General features: G+C 39.6%; 1 protein-coding gene across 6 annotated transcripts in view; it reads left to right on the top strand.

Moving 5' to 3' along the window:
* Window positions 1-16,285, top strand: part of TBL1XR1 (TBL1X/Y related 1) — a 109,893-nt gene that overhangs the window by 43,857 nt on the left and 49,751 nt on the right. For all 6 annotated transcript variants that reach the window (XM_083868815.1, XM_083868813.1, XM_083868816.1 and 3 more), the window contains exon 2: window positions 4,114-4,178. The gene's annotated coding sequence lies outside the window, so the exon portion shown is untranslated. The remainder of the gene's footprint in view (window positions 1-4,113; window positions 4,179-16,285) is intronic.

Below are 16,285 nucleotides of genomic sequence, written 5' to 3'. Positions count from 1 at the left end.
CCAGGTAGAGTTTAGGGATTTGTGTGGATGTGTCTCTGGGCAGGTCTTAGATACTTTCAGTGCTTCCTGATGAGGCTTCTTGTAAAACATCCTCGCCCACGCCGCACTCCCAGAGTGAAGTACTGGAGCAGTCTGTGCATGTTATTTTGTCACTAGGAACCCTATTGCTACCTACCAGTTTCAAGTAATGACAGTTTTTAACCACGTCTTGTGTGTGGTACTCATTTCCCCTCCATGCACTTGTACGTATTTGTTTCTCCTGAATTTTATGGGTTTGTATTTGTCCTTGGTTGAGCCTCTCTGTCAGATCTGAAAAGCAGATGTTGTTTTAGATGCGCTGAATTGCTTAAAAAAAATTTGCCATACATCACTGTGGAACTGTGATTAAAAGAAATAACTTTGGTTTTTTCTGTTTATGTTCCAAGCACAGCAGTGGTAGAATCACCATTAGCTTTGTATGTGCCTATTAACCAAATGAAAGGAAGGATTCAATGGAGTGATTAGTTTTCAATTTAGGCTTTTAAAATTATTGTCTCATGCTTTTCGCAGCCTAGTTACTGAGGGGAATATCCAGGATTTAGTTATTTTTAATTCTGTCTTGATTGGGAAACTTTTTCCAGATACTGAATCCAGATAAAAGCAGGATACTCAAGGATCATTTAGAAGAAAAGATATCATGTCCTTAGAAGGCTTTAGTGATTCAGACAGCACAACATCTAATGACTAAATTTATTTGTTAAACTCAAATAGCACCAAAATCTCAGAAAGTAGTATAAACAGTGTGATCCTAAGAGGATTAGAAAAAAAACCAGGAGTGCACAAGTTCACATGGGGAACAGGAGCAATTCATAGCTCACGCAAAAACCACTGGTTTAGCCATAACACAAACCCAGTGTAATGTCTGGGAAGGGGAAAGTAGCACCAAAAGCAGCATTTCTGGAATGAAATGGTTAAGCATCTCTGCAAGTAGCATTTAGAGAAATCCTTGCTTTGAACTGACTGTGTTTGGAAACAGGTGAGGACTAACATCAGCGTACATCTGGTCTGTGTGTTTATAACCAGCTCTGTCACTGTGTTGGTGCCAGGGTTGTTTTTATCTGTGGTTTCCTTTGTACCACGCGATTATTACTTGGTTGATAGCAGCAGCCCAATCTGTGCAGGCAGCCTGGGATGGGTATTTGCTGCTTTGATGAAGGTGGTTTGGCATGTTAGTTGTAGCCCTGCAGGTGGGAGCTGCCTGGCTCATGCAAACTGGGTTGGAGGCCTGGAGCGTGGCTGGTCTCTGTACACCACAGCAGGATAGGATGAGGATAGGATGCTCTTAACAGGGATATGATGTTTGCCCCAAATCTCCAAGGGACACAGGCATCAGATGTGTCATTTTGTGCAGAAAGAACTGGTGTGGGCAAGGCTGGTAAGCAGTGGCTGTGAGCACACGTGTGTCAGTGCACACATGGCAAAATCATCTTTCTTTTCAAGTTGAGGGGAGCAGTTTTCAACTGATGTTGAAGACGTTAGTCATGAGGCAGTGGTGAGCTGTTCACAGCCCCTCCAAGGTGAAGGATCCAAACTCAGAAGCTGCTGTGCATTCCCCAGCTGTGCTTTATCAACTTAAAGGGCATCTGGTGGATTATTTTTAAGTGTCATGTAGGATAGCTGTTGCTACATCTGGGCACCTGTTTAAATCACTGTAACATGTTGGAATATAAAGGTGAGAGGTAGTTTAAAATCAATAAATTATTACTGTCACCTGCATTGTTTCAAGGTACATGCCAAAATCCAATAAGATAAATTTGGAAAGAAAAGAAGCTGCTGATGAGGCGTTTGTACTCAGCAATTGATTCTGAAGAAGGACATTGCAGAGTTTTCTAAATGTTTACACGTCGCTTCAAGCGCCTTTATTTAAAACTGGAGCCTACAACCAATTAACATTGAGTGAGGAATGAAGTGAAGTCAGTGAACCCTTTCTTTTCTCATTCTCTGCTCTCTTGAGTCTTTGCTTCCAGCTTCTTTCCGTGTCACTGCCCTGTTTAGATGTAAAGCAAAGGACAAGAATCCTCTTCCACGGATCAGGCAGAAAGGTTTCCCTCTCTGGCTTCGATGATAAGTACTGCACTCGAGATTGCACAAGGGCAAAGAGGTGTTGGAAGGAGACAGTTTGGGCAGTGTGTACTGAAAAAAGCCTTTTTTCCGTGAAGAAAATGGTTTATGTTTGTGCAATCATCCCTTTATTTATGCTTGCAGTGTTCCTTCCCAAATAGAATAACCCAAACCAAGCGTCGCACTCGGAACGGGGTAGCAGGGCCCTCCTCTGCCTTTCTCTGCACACAGCTTTTATCAGGATTTACACTGTTCTCAAAAGAATATTAGTTGGTTGCTGTTTTGTTCTGTTTTTAAGAGAAACTCTTGTTATAAGCAAATAATGTTTTTATGGGGAGTGCAGAGTGGGTGTTAAAGCTTTCTCTTCTCAGCTGGTCAGCAGCTCTGGCTGTGGAAAAAAAGCTTTCTGAGTAGCCTTTCGTAGAATACTGTACCTCTTGAGGAGTGGAGTTTCACTCAGCCCATTTACATATTTTCTGCAGCACTAGTACAACTAAGCAAGGAAATAAGAGCATGTTTGCAAATTCTTTCAATTCCCAGCATTCCTGCATTCCTCAGCATCCTCTGCAGTGCCTCTTGCTTGCACTGTGAAGGTGATATTTCTGCCTGCCTTGTGGGATCTTCTAAGAATAAAATAAGCTCAAATGCTGTAGCTTTTTTTTTTTTTTTTTTTTTTTTTTTTTTTTTTTTTTTTTTTTGGCTAGGTCCAAAAATGCCTCTATAATGAATGATTTCCTGCTGGTTGAGCTTGAAAATTGCACGTGAGAGCCTCGTGTTAATCAGGAGCTCCACAAACTATAGTTATTCTTTACTCGTAGTAAAAGTTTTTTGACCACAGGTTGCAGATGCTTGGTAAAGAATTTAATCTAAAAATAGTCTGGTAATACTTCATTAGTCACCCATGTCCATCTGTCACCCTTCCTGCTCTTTGAGTGGGCGATTAGATTATGTCCTAAAGAAAAGTCGTCTGGCAAGTGTTTGTATGGAGGGCAACCACTCAGGAATATTAGTGTGGATAAAAATCGTTTGTCACTACTGAATAAAAATGAACAGTGCAGTGGATGGAGTTACCTCATATTTGGACATCAAAAACTGTGTGCTTATACTTAGTTATTCTATTGTTGGACGCATAAAATTATTGTTGACATGTAAAGAAAATTACTAAAATGTAGGAGAGTGTGGATTTGTTTGGATTATGTTTTTGTTTGGGTTTTAAAGGTGGGCAAGATTTCTCTTGAATTTTGCACTAGGAAGATTTCTGTTATTTACATGTTGTCAAGTATTGCTAGCGATTAGTGTGTGCTGGTGGGTTTTTTTAATTACTGAGGTCACTGCTGGAGCTGGTAACTCTTTCAGCTCATAGGTACACCTGTGTATATAAATTGAGTTATTTAGTGCAAGATGTGTTAGGAAAACAGATTTATTTTTCTTCCTCTGCTTCACAGTGGATGTAACCATTTTGGAAGTCATACCACTGGAATGCTGATTTTTGTTTGGGGCTTTTCAAAGTGTTTAGATGTCCCTAACTGTGGTTTATTTCCAGAAGAAATTTGGCTTGGGCAAACAATACTGTAAGTTGTCTGGGTGCCTTTTTGAAGCTTTTTGCTGAGAGCTGAAGCAAAATGCAGACACCAGGATGCTTCTGCCTGGGTTGTTGTGTGTGTGTGCTCCTGCTGAATGGCTGTGACCGTCCAGAGGCCTGGAGGTGCAGGTGTTCATTCAGCAGCAGTGTTTGTTATTTGTTCAAAGCTCTGTGTGCCAGGCTCCCTGCAGGAGCCAACTCTGTGATGTGAGGAGCGCAGGATGAGTGCAGAGCTCCATCTCTGTGCTGTGCCTGAGCTCTACTCCAGGCTCTGAGCAAATGGGAGCAGTGGGAATACTCAGCTCTGGGAACTGAACAGGCTGGGAGAGCCAGGAACGTTAAATGATAACATTTTACTGGGTGTTAACAACATTATTTTCAAAATAATAAATACTAACATTGCCTATTTTGTCTCCTTATTTCCCTGTCAGCATCACCCTTCTGTGGCAAGAGGCACCCGAAAGGAAAACTTCTGCATATCAATGCACTGCCAATGGTAAGTACCTTTTTAGCTGACTAAAGGTGGTGTGGTTTCTCTCTGCACACATGCCATTAGCAGGCTCACACTGCAAAGAGTATTTTTAGAATAAATACTTTTTTAGTATTCAAGTGGATTATTTTCATTTTTGAAGGAACATCATCTAGACCATGATGCTGTTTGACAAAAATATTACAATTGCACCTGGTTTTATCCTGTGGAAAGTAGGGCAGCATGTTAATTTTGAAGTGAGAAGTGTGACTTGACAGTAACATAGCTCATCCTGTTGGTAGCTGGTGTTGCTTCCTCTTTTGGCCAAGAGCCTGTTTGGGTGAGCTGTAGCCAAGCTGAGTGTTCTGTAGCCCCCACTTGGGTGCTCTCTGCAGTTTGTTTCAATACTAACAGCTTTTCCCAGAAAAAAACAAAACCAGCTCTGCACTGTCAGGTGTGTTTTACTTCAGCCCCCTCGTCAGTGTAAGAGCAGTGAAGTTGAAATCTTAGCTTTTGTAGAAAGGGGCAATCTTCTTATTCCATTCTGGAATGTTAGTGTTACAGACTATTGCAAATTTGTGTTTTCAGGCTGTCCTCATGGTTTGCTGGTGTTTCCTGATAGCTGTGCAGATGGAAAGTAGAGTTGGGGCCTGAAGGGAAGGACTGGAGCTTACTGCTTCAGCTTTGATCAAAAAACCTCTTTTTAGCAGATTTGGTATCTTATGTTGTTACAGTTGAGTTATACAGAGTGGTACCTTCAGCATTAGCCTTAAGAAGTAAATGTATAAACTGCCAGCTTTGAATTCTGTGTTTGAAGCATCTCTAGATCATTGTGCTCAGTACAGAAGTTAAAGGGGTAATATTTTGAACTGCTTGCTTTGAAAACTCAATTTTGGATCTGAGAGCTGAGCTGGTTTCCTTTGGTTTGCATGTGGAAATGGATCTATAGAATATGTAAATCAATTACAGCCTCATTTATACCTTTGCAACTCCACTGCCTTTGCCCTGTCAGGAAAATCATGCTCAACAGTTTGCTTGGATGGAGAGTTTCCTTTACTCCCAAAGACCTCATGGAGTGAAATGTAATATATTTGTCACAAAGTAAGGCAAATACACCTCTGAAATCAGAAGATCTGCACCAAGCATGTATGTTGTTTAATAGTCTGGGTTTTAGGCTCAGATTTGATATGAGTAGAGTTTATATTAATCTGGGATGAACTTCAGCTGGTGGGAATGGATTTGTTGAGTGAGAAAGAACATTGTTTACCTGGTCACTCAGACTGATATTTTAACTTCTCAGTCCTGATATGAACAAAGCTCTCAGCCTTTTCTAGTATTGTTAAATCTTCATTGTTGTTGTTGACCTTTTTCCAGCAAAAGGTACTCTGTTTTCTTTTTATTTCGTAGTGGTTGAGTGTTACTTCAGTTATGATTTAAGATACTGATCTGTATTACTGCCTCTCTTAAAAACATGACTCATTTCATATTAACCTAGTCCTTGTACTTCATAAAATTTTAAAATACTGTAAGACTGTACTTGAAATGTTACTGCATTTTGTCCTAATTCTCCCCCTACAAATTATATTAGAAATTCAGAATTGCAGAGTCTCAAGGGCATGGTAGTTGTTACAGTGATCATAAAACATGCTCAGCTGTTACTTGCAGTGAAGCACTCCCCACTCTTTTCTTTGAGGGCTGTTTTTGTGCTATAAGTTGTTACACTTTAGTATTCAAGAGATTTCTAAACCATTACTCACCTCTGATTAACTTTGAAATAGTTTGAATGTAGATTTAAGAGACAAGCTAGACACATTTTTTACCATCCCCAAAGTAATCATAACTAAACCTGTACAGTAAAAAAGACTTTTAGAGGTTTTTATTATGTTTTTCTCTTTGCTGTGTGTAAATTAAGTGTAGGCTAGAGATCGCTGAAGAAATTAGGTTGTTTTTCCCAAACAGGACTTGTTTTAACCATGGTTGCCCATGTCCAGCAAATATATTTGAATAAGAAATTAATTTCTGATTCCCTTGAGAAATGGTTGTAGCATTTTTGGTCATGTTTTAATCCTGATTTTCAGTTCCATTTCTTAGTATTAAAAAAACCCAAGATAACAATTTACACATACTTCATCCTCTTCTATAGTTTTCTTAGATTTTCAAGTTTCAAGGTAATTAAAAGAAGCTTATTTTTTTCATCATATTATGTTATTATATACATACATATGTTATGTATATGTTAACTGATTAACCAAATAGGGTAAAATACTAGTTACTCCTTAAAAAATTATTGTAGTTGTTGGCAATTCTTTAGAAAATTAAATATTTATATTGTGATATAGCATGGCTCTGTTCAGTGGGCGTAAGTTATTCTTCCAGCCAAATTTAATGTTCCTCACAATGTTAAAGGAAAGATGCAAAGGCTTAATGAAAAAGGCTTCATAATTACAGGAAAGTAAGTGTCTAGTGCTACTTTTCTAGGATTTTGAAGGTTCATTTAGAGGCTGATAACTGGGTACTTAATCTGTGGTCACAAGAATTAATGAATGTGTTGGAAATAAAAATGTCAAGTCCTGGATCTTTGGTCTAAGCAAAAGATGACATCAGGATTTCAGCAAGGGCTTTAGCAAATAAATTTTCTTATTGCTGATGGAACAGGTAGCTTACCAAAGAGATTTTCCATTGTATCTTGGAAGGCTTTTTTATGAGTTTTGGAAGCCAACCAGTTTGCCTTTCTGTCTTTGCAAGTCATTGAAGCAGGCTTGTGTGTGTGCATATAAAAATATGTTTGGGAATATAGGAGTGTGCTTATCTGTGCATTATTCATACACACATATAGATGTGTATCTAAATTTAGAAATACAGAATGGACTGTACAAAACCCAGGAGCTTACAGAAAGGTGGGAGCTACCAGGTTGTGACTCTCCTATGACAGCTTGCTGGGATGGGTTTAATTTTGCAGAGGTAACCAGAAAGGGCTGTGAAGGCATTCTGGAAAACACTGTGTCAGGGCTCTGAGCCTTCATATGGACGGTTTGACAAAGATTGACACCCTGATCAGTTAAAAAGGTCTCATGCAGAAGAGAAGAGAGGATGTTGCTGTTCGTTACAAGCTGGCACAAGTGAAGTCTGAGGATAGGCAGAGAGCACAAAATTGTCCCCAGATACCAAGTAGGTGATTTAAATCCATTCCTTTCAGTGCTGCCCACTTTTAGGTGAATACATTATAGTGTGTTTCGAGGGTGTAGCACACCTATTGTGTGTTACATCAACTGGTCCTATGTAAGAGGTGTTACAGGACAGCTCTGCAGGCTCTGAGTCTCTTGGGCCAGGAAATTCCATGGGTGCAACATTTCAGTGTAATTACCAATGCAAGGAATTTAGCTCAGAAAACAGCAGGGGTGCTTGGAGGAGCTGGGGAGGAGGAATAAGTCACTCCAAAGTGGAGGGACTGGAAGGTGTCTGCAAAAATTTCCCAGTCAAAAAGACTGCAGCAAATTGTTTTTAATTTGAATGCCTTTGTGGTGCCTTCGGGTGCCTCCTGTGACCTTACCACTCCTTAGAAGACAGATGAATGAAAAACTGGATATAACTATTAGCTTATACTTCCGCAGCAGCTAAACCCATCCAAATACTGATCTGCCAGGCCCTTGTGTTAAAAATGCTTCCATGCAAAGGAAGACAACCAAGGGAGAAGGGGATATGAGCTGGAGAGTTGGGTTTGTCTTGTCTTTGCTGGCACCTGCCAAGGACAGCTGGAGGACTGTGATGTAGCTCCGAGGTTTTTGCAATGGAATTGCAAAACTGGCTTTGTTTCAAGAGGAGCTGAATGGCATCTCTCAACTATAGGTATATAAAATGAGTATTTGCAGATGAGCAGCTCTTTGTAAGGTGGTGGAGCTGAAGGTCAGTTGTCATTTCACCAAGAACAGGGACCCCTCCTTCCCAGAGTTTATGAAACTTGACAGTACTAAAGATGTTGCCCTCAAGAGCCTGGAATAATTGATTTAAAATAAATAACCCTGCAAGACTAAGGCCCTTATTCTATGAAATACAAATGCATGTGCCTACATGTAACTTCTAGTGTAGGAGTAGTTCTGAGATATAAATAAGGAGCACTTGCATGCATAAAGCTAACCAAGCTTAAAGCACTTTGAACAGTGGGGCCTGAAACTGCTCATGAAATTTATTGTTCAGTCTGTTGGTTGTACAGTTTATGGGGTGCAGCCTTAAAAAGAAAAAAAATAATTATTTATTTCTAGCAGGTTCTAAAATACTCTAAAATTGACAACATGAAATTTTGGACTGTTTTGCTCTTTCTGAAATCAGTGGATGGTGTTATCAATGAAGGAAGGTGAAGTGCAATGAATTTTGTGTGATAATTCATTGTGACTAAACAATTATTTTTCAAAATGTTCATACATCAGTTCTATTTATTGGATCAGCATGAATTAGCTAGTCTAGTGCTTTATGTGTGGAAGAGGAAATACCACTAATAATGGGATACAAAAGAAAAGTTCCACCGTGTGGTAGGGTGCAAACTGTGATAAGCATTAAAAATTGTATGTACACTATTCTGAATCATTTTTGGAAAGGTTTTTGAATTTTCTGTTTCTTACAGAGAGCAAGTTAAACACACTAGCAAGATCCCTTTCTGACTGAGAGGGAAAACACCCCTTTTCTCCTTTTTCTGCCATTAAAGTTCACCACTGAATGAATCAACTGAAACGGAAATGAGCGTTCCTTAAAAAAATTCAAGTGTTGGCTCTGTTTTGGAATAGCATTTGTCAGAGAACTTTCTCTGCTGTTTCTCTAAGCATTTTACAGTTCAAAAATAAGCTTTGACTAAGAATTCTCGGCAAAATCATAAATATGTAATTATCTAAGCAGCCAGGATATTTAGCCCCTGGCAGGTGCCCAGTGCAGTTCAAAAGCAAAGGGAACTGGGCCAGTATCTCAAGCTGTAAGAACATTTTCTAAAACAGGGTGAGGGCTATTGCTATTCCATATCTACTGCCATTCCTAGGTTTTAAATCTTAAGTGTACCTGAAAAGAGGCTATTTCTGCTGTAATGGATTGTCTTCTCTTACAGCTGGTTTACTCTGGGGTTTTTTTTTGTGTTGTTGTCTTCCTCTGCTTCACCTCCCCTGCCTTAGGTTTTTTCTGTCTTTACTGCTTTTTACTGGTGTTGGTTCAATAGATAATAGTAGAGCAGTTAGCATTAGATTATATCTTACTTGATCAGCATGCCATCTGCTTTAGAGGAGAGGGAGATTTTGTGTTTCTTCTCTGGGTTCACTGCCATATGCCCATGGTGAAGTTGTATAACCTGAACTGACCCTTTTCCTGCTCTATTATATGAAAGAAATAGAAATACAGCATAATTTCTTTTTGACAATGACAAAGTTAGTTGCATAGTTAAAAAATTAAACTGGCTTTTGTGTGTACATGAAGTAGGAAGTTGAAGAGAAAACCCAAGGACAGGCTCTTTTGTGTCCCAGCCCATAAGCAAGGCTGATTTCACAGGAGACCATGTCAATGTGTCACTTGTATCATCAGACCTTGATCCTGGTTTCCTTCTTGTCCACAGAAAGTTGATGTTAGCTCGAGTTAACAAAAGTAAAAGCTGCCCTTAGTTTTAGCAGTGCTGATGCTGGGAGATAATGAATATTGCTGCAGAACAATAGGAAGTCTGTAGGCTGTGTGGAATGACACTGCTGATGCTGACTTTCATTTACTCAGGAGAAACAGAGACCTTCTGGCCTTCAAAAACCAGGTCCCTGGCATGGCTAGAAGCCTGTATTTGCTTTCCAACTCTTTAGTTCACCCAGTGATCAGAAGCAGGAGTGGTAGTCAGTGGGTTGGAGCACCCATATTTGTAAATAAAGGTCGTGTGTCGCATTCTTATTGTAATTTAGTGAGCAAATATAAGGAACTATTCAAGACAAGGGGTTTGAATTCCATACTGAGCATATGTACGTAGGATTGGCATCCATGAATTTAATATTCACACAAATGGAGGGTATTGATGTCAAATGTGAGCCATAATTGGAATCTTTGACCTCATTAATGATATTCCTGAAATCTTCCCCTTTTACTTAATTTCTTTAGGCTGTAGAGGGACCATATTTTATTACAGTCTACATGTGTTTTTAAAATGTTATATCATGTCTTCAGGTGTTTAAGTACTGTTTAAAAAAAAAAAAAAGCTAAGTCCAGTAGCATAAGTTAAACTCAAATCCATCGTAACAACGTGAAAAGGAGAGGACTTGAATAAAGTAATATTCTTGGCACGTAGTGTGCCTTGGGAATGGTTGTGTGCACGGCAAGGAGTTGGACTCAATGACCTTTGTGGGTCTCTTCCAACTCGACTGATTCTATGGTTCTGTGAAACTGGCAAATGAGCTTTTACAATATCAGCCATTTCACTCTCTCGTAACTTGTTTTCTCTTTTAGCTTAGTTGACACTTTTTATGAGAACAGCCATGCACTTCTGGTAAAGAGCATACAGTAAGCCAAATAATATATACGTGATGGGCTATGAAGAAGTGATTTTAAGTGTGTGCTTACTGATGAGAATCCAGAATACAGTCACTGGTGGTTAAAGTGAACAGAGGGCAGATCAACCATCAGGGCAGAGTCTTTTTTCATGAATAAAAGAAACAAATGTAAAACTATCAGGTACATAACACACAAATTAAGGGGAAAATAGATGGTCAAAGGTTAAAGAGGGAATGAAAACACAAGTTTTATGGTCACAAGATCAAATGAGGCATTAGTTAATTTTCCTTTTTTTGGTGCAGTTCAGCAGGAGTTCAAGTAATTCAACCGAGTGATTGAACTGGAACAGGAAAGAGTGCCAGAAAAACTGGTTGCTAATAACATAAACAGAAAAAATAATCAAGTGAAGTTAAGACTTGATGTCAGCATTTCACATTAAAATGCATTTGAAAAGGCTGGAATTCCATCCTAGTTCATGGAACCTGATTTACGTAGAAAACAAATTTGTAACAAATATTTTAACAGCTGATAAATTATTCTACTAATAAGCCGTCAGAATGGATTTAACCAAGAAGTGGCTGCAGCTCAGATGGCGTTTTCTGGAGACTGACCATCTGGGACATAGGGAGTAACCTGAGTAGTGAGTAAGGGTATTTGAACTGTGAGGAGGTGACTTAATTATGTAAATAGCAAGTGGAAACCACATTAGGGATGCTGGGGTTTTGCTCTAAATAGAAGATAAAATACAACTTAGTATTTCCTACCATTGATACCCTGATGTGATGTGCTCTTTAGGCAAGACCATTGCTGCCTTTTCTTGTACACATTTCATACTTTTTATGATAAGCAAGTAACCTGGTATGTGTTTGAGTTTGTGACTGTGAATGCAGCTTAGAACAGATTGTTGGCATACCTTTCCACTGGCCTAATTCCTGACTACTTTTATATTTAACTTTTTCTAAAAACAAAAACCTTTTTTGCTGAACCATTCAATTTTTGTTATTATTAAGATTTTTCCTATGCTGCTGCAGTTTACGAGGTTCCTATTTTAAAGTCCTCCCCAGTTGATGAGCAGACTCTTGCATGTCCCAGTTCTTGGCTCAGACTGGGAGCTCTGGTGAATAGGCTCTCATGGAGTAAAGTTGCTTCCACTGACCCATCCAGTTGTGTTTTAACATCCTTTTTGCTGAACCTGACAGGAATTTCTCAGCAGATTGGCCTCCTCATTGCCCACAGGAGCAACTGTTGCTGTTTTGTTCTTTTGTTTAGTGGCTTGTGTTTTTCTTATTCACACATGTCTCCATGATGGTCCATGTATTTCAGTGGAATTTCCTTTTCATCATAATGCAAACCAAAGAAACTCCTGGGTTTTTTGTCTTTGAAAATGCCCATGTCGAGACACTTGAAGGGATTATCCTGTTGAGGTTGACTTGCACTTGGACTCTGTCTCTGTTAAATTTTCATCAGACTGCTTTTCAGTCTGTCCACAGTTGGATGTGGATTGTGGCATATTTGGAAGAGGAATGAGTGTTCTATGTGATCCTCTGAAATGTCTTTGTCCTGACATCCAAGTGCCTGGAGTTCATGGGAGTTGGGTCATGAAGGAACTCGGACATGGGGCAAAAACTACAGCCTGGGAGAAAACAGTGTAATGATCAGAAACATTACAGTTCAGCAAATTCAGCAGCACATAAGCGAGTCCTGGACTTGCTTTTTTTTGTCTGATTTGGAAGACAATTTAATCCGTTACGTAAATCTTTAAATTTATGCTTTGAAAAAGGAGTGTTATGTGCGCAAATTCTAAATCATTTCGAAAAGAACTCGTGGCATCTATACATAGCAAACCTATGGGGAAAAAATAGTCATTTTTAGGGTTCCTGAGGTTCTGTTGTTACCTCAAGATAGATGTGGGACATTTTGCAACTGCATGAGCGGAGAAACATCAGGCAAGGCAAATCTTGAGCAAAGTGTTACTAGAAGTGCCAAGTTACAGCTGTGATGGGTGACATCAACTTAAAAAGATGTCAGCTATGCAGCACTCATAAGTTAGGAACCTCTGGGCTTGCTTTTGAAGAAAAAAGCATTGCAGCTTAAGTGAAGTCAATTGTTCCACATATTTTTGTGACTCGTAATTCATCTGGTGAAAAATGGGCAGTGCTTTGTAGGGATGGTGCTGTGAGCAGGGAAGGGAGCTTGGGGATGCCAGGAGGAGATCTGGGGCACAGAGTAACACACTTCCTTCCTTATTCTCTTGCCCTGGCAGCATGGCATTTGTGTATTTGCAGTGCTATAGCCACAGGAATCTTCCACTGGAAAATTAATTCATAGCAGAGAAATTATTTATTTAAGATAAATCCAGCCTTGCCTGACACATCTCTCCGGCTATACCCATGAAAATTGCCAAGGGGTCAACTGAAAAATTGCCTAGAGCTCAGCTGGAAGAGCCTCTTTGGGAAGTGGGTGAATTCACAGCCCTCCCTTGGATGGTTTATGGGAGCTGAGTAGCACTTAGGACAATTGGGAATATGTTGCTGTGGCTCATTTCCACAAGCAGCTCACTGCACACTGTGTCAGGGGTGAGAAATGACAGTGCAGTCTTACTGTGTGCGTGGTTTTAGGGGGTTTGAAGAGCAGTTCTCTGGCTACCTCAACTTTAAATTCAGTGTGATACACAGTGCCTCTGCCAGCATATGTTGAAATCCTGTAAGAGTGCTATAATTAGGAAGCTTAGTTGAAGAATTGGGTGAAGGAAACACTTGCATTCCTTAAGTAGAGAGGATTTGTCAAAAAGCAAAGTGTTCCCTAACTTGCTGTGAATTCCTAGGAGGATTTCATGACAGACATCTTGGGTTAAATGAAAAGGAATATACTGAAAAGGGGGGAGGGGACAATTGTTTCTCTTGTAATGTGTGAATGCCATAAAATCTTCCAAAATGCAGCACTTTCAAGTAGGGGGTTTGCTTATTTTTCCCTCTCTCATTTTATCTTAATACAGGAAGATTGTAGGATATGTAAAGCGTCGACTTCACTGTAGGAAATGCATCTACTTATCACTTTGAACCAAATGTAAGCGAGTGGTATGGATTGTTTCAGTAACACCTAGGGAAAAAATAATTTGTTTTGGGAACCTTAAATCTACTAAATATTTGCTGAGTGAAGAAAGAATTGTAGCCAGGCAGAAGTGCCTGTGTAACATTTGCCTCGCACCAGGATAATGGCTGCAGATTTCTGGAGCTTCAGCTCTTTAATAAGACATTCCCTAACTCAGCCCAACAGCCAGAGCCAAGAACAGAAAAAAAGTGCCTTTTCTTGTGATGCTTTTACCTTCCCTCTCTCAGCATGTTCCTGCAAAACACTTCCCTGCTTGCTCAGCTCTGGTGGAGCTCAGTGCCCGTGTCTCTGCTGGGCTCACCAGGGCTGAGCAAGGACCTGCCTGCAGGAGCCTTGGTTGCTTTATGGTTAGAAATAAGAGAATCCCATTCTCTAGCTTTATGTTGTTTGATTTTTCCAGACACAATTAGACTTGTTACATAGCTCTGTATCCAGCTCTTTTTCTGAAATAAACCAAGGGGAGGGGGGTAGCATTTAATCCTCATTCCATACTACAAATATTTCATTCCACTGGCCAGAGAAGTTACTGAATTTAGATAAAGATGACAATATTCAACATTGTATTCATCTTAACTCAGTAACAACTGGCACTTTCAGGGATGTCTAGAAAAGCTGGGTTACATCTCAGCATTTCTATTATCATTGAAAACTCTTCAATGTATTTTGTGTCCCACAGAAGAGGAATCTTTACTTATTTATTTCCTTTTTTAATGGGTGTGCTAGGAGGACAGACCTGGAGCATCAGTGATACTGACTCTCTGGAGGACCTTGGTCCATTAGAGAGAATAGCAGATGGTCCAAGGGAATATATATTAAAACAAAACAACAAAAGTTCTGGACAGGAGACTTTGTTGTTGACCTTTGGTGTTGTTTATTGACCTTGTCTGGTGAGATTACGATCTCTTCAGCACAGGAATGAAGTTCTATGTGTTTCTGTAACCTTAGCACAATGGGGGCCCCATCTTTAAAAGGGATCCTTTGGATGATGCAGTTATTCAAATAAATGGTGGTAATAATAATGTTCATTATGTCTGGTTTTATTGTGAAGGTTCCTTGAGCAAAGAGAGACATGCCTGAAGTAGAACGGCAACATTTTAAGTGAAATGAGTAAAATCCCCTTTGCATGTGTTGCTTTTTAATTGTCTGTGTGTTTTGTAGATGTTTTTGTACCACTCTGTTTTATCCAAGTGTGTATAAAACCACATCAGAGATTTTACAAGGGTTCGTATCAGTGCATTTTGTGATTTATACTCAGTAGTAAAGATGATGACTGCCAGAGGTTTTTTGGTTTTATATAATCCTGGATTTACAGCCTTGTAATTCGCTTGCTGTCTGTTTTAGAGTGCAGAACAGTGATAAAAACTTTGCACATAGACTTGTTTGACTTTTCCTTCTCTACAAGTCATGGAATCACAGCTGAGGGGGTGGCCACCCCTCCTCTGCATGGTACCTGTTTATTTTCCTCCCAGGCACTGATTTCTGGTAGCCTTGGGGTTTGGTTGGTTTTGTTGTTGTTGTTATGGGGTTTTTTTTTTTGGGGGGGAGGTTTTTTTGGTTTTTTTTGTTTGCTTATTTGTTTGTTTGTTTGTTGTGTTTTTTTGTTGTTTGGAGGTTTTTTGTTTGGTTTTGTTTTGTTTTTTCCCCTCTCAGATTTCAGAATTACAAACTGAATTGAGGGACAGGTAAAATAGAGATGAATTTGGTTACATATGGCTGTGCTGTGCTGTGAAAAATGCAGGTCATTTGTGTCTAGAAAATGGGTCAGGTTTAAATTGCATTGTCAAGGGTAGTTAATGCTTAAACAGTTTGCTTCTCAATATAAAAGGGAACAAAAACAAATCTGCTATTAACTTTTTAAAGCATTTCTAAAATTATAGTGTATATATAGATAAGCCTAAAATACAGCAGGCCTAGAAAGCCCTACAAACCTTTAACTACTTGCAAATAGTTAAAGTTTTTTTCGGTTATTTCAGCTTTCTCAGTTTTCTTCATGACAAAATGAGCTATTTTTGTTTTTCAATCCTGTATCTTGTGGCATCTCTACAATGAGTCTTTTCTCATCCGAGTGTTGCTGTGCTGAACAGACAGACCAGTTCTCATGACCTGAGGCAGAAAGTAACATTTTCAGTATATTTTGAGTAGCTTTTCTAGCAGATTAAGGAGCTGAAGTTCAAGTCCATGATCAGTTGACTGTGCTGCCTCATCCTCATGGCTCTGACTGGCCTCCATACCCTGTACCCCACGAGTGCCCTCGGTGTTATCCAGAGGTTGTGTTCATGAGTAACCCTGTCTGCTTTCCTTGCTGTGGTGCACAGGGTCATTGGATTTTGCTCTTTTCTCAGCTGCAATTCAGGTGAAGAGCACGATGGCAAAGGGTTTATTGTTCCTGTGGTTATATAATGGGATAGTTAGTGACAATAATTTCAATTAATTAGGTTAAATTCAGCGGAAAGGCAGCTTCTGTGGCATCTTGGAGGGAGAATCCTCTTACCAGGAGATCCACCTTAGGCTGACCGTGGAGTCTG

The sequence above is a fragment of the Zosterops lateralis genome, assembly GCF_965231275.1.
Source record: "Zosterops lateralis genome assembly, chromosome: 10".
NCBI lineage: Eukaryota > Metazoa > Chordata > Aves > Passeriformes > Zosteropidae > Zosterops > Zosterops lateralis.
This window is presented reverse-complemented; position numbering and strand designations above follow the sequence as displayed.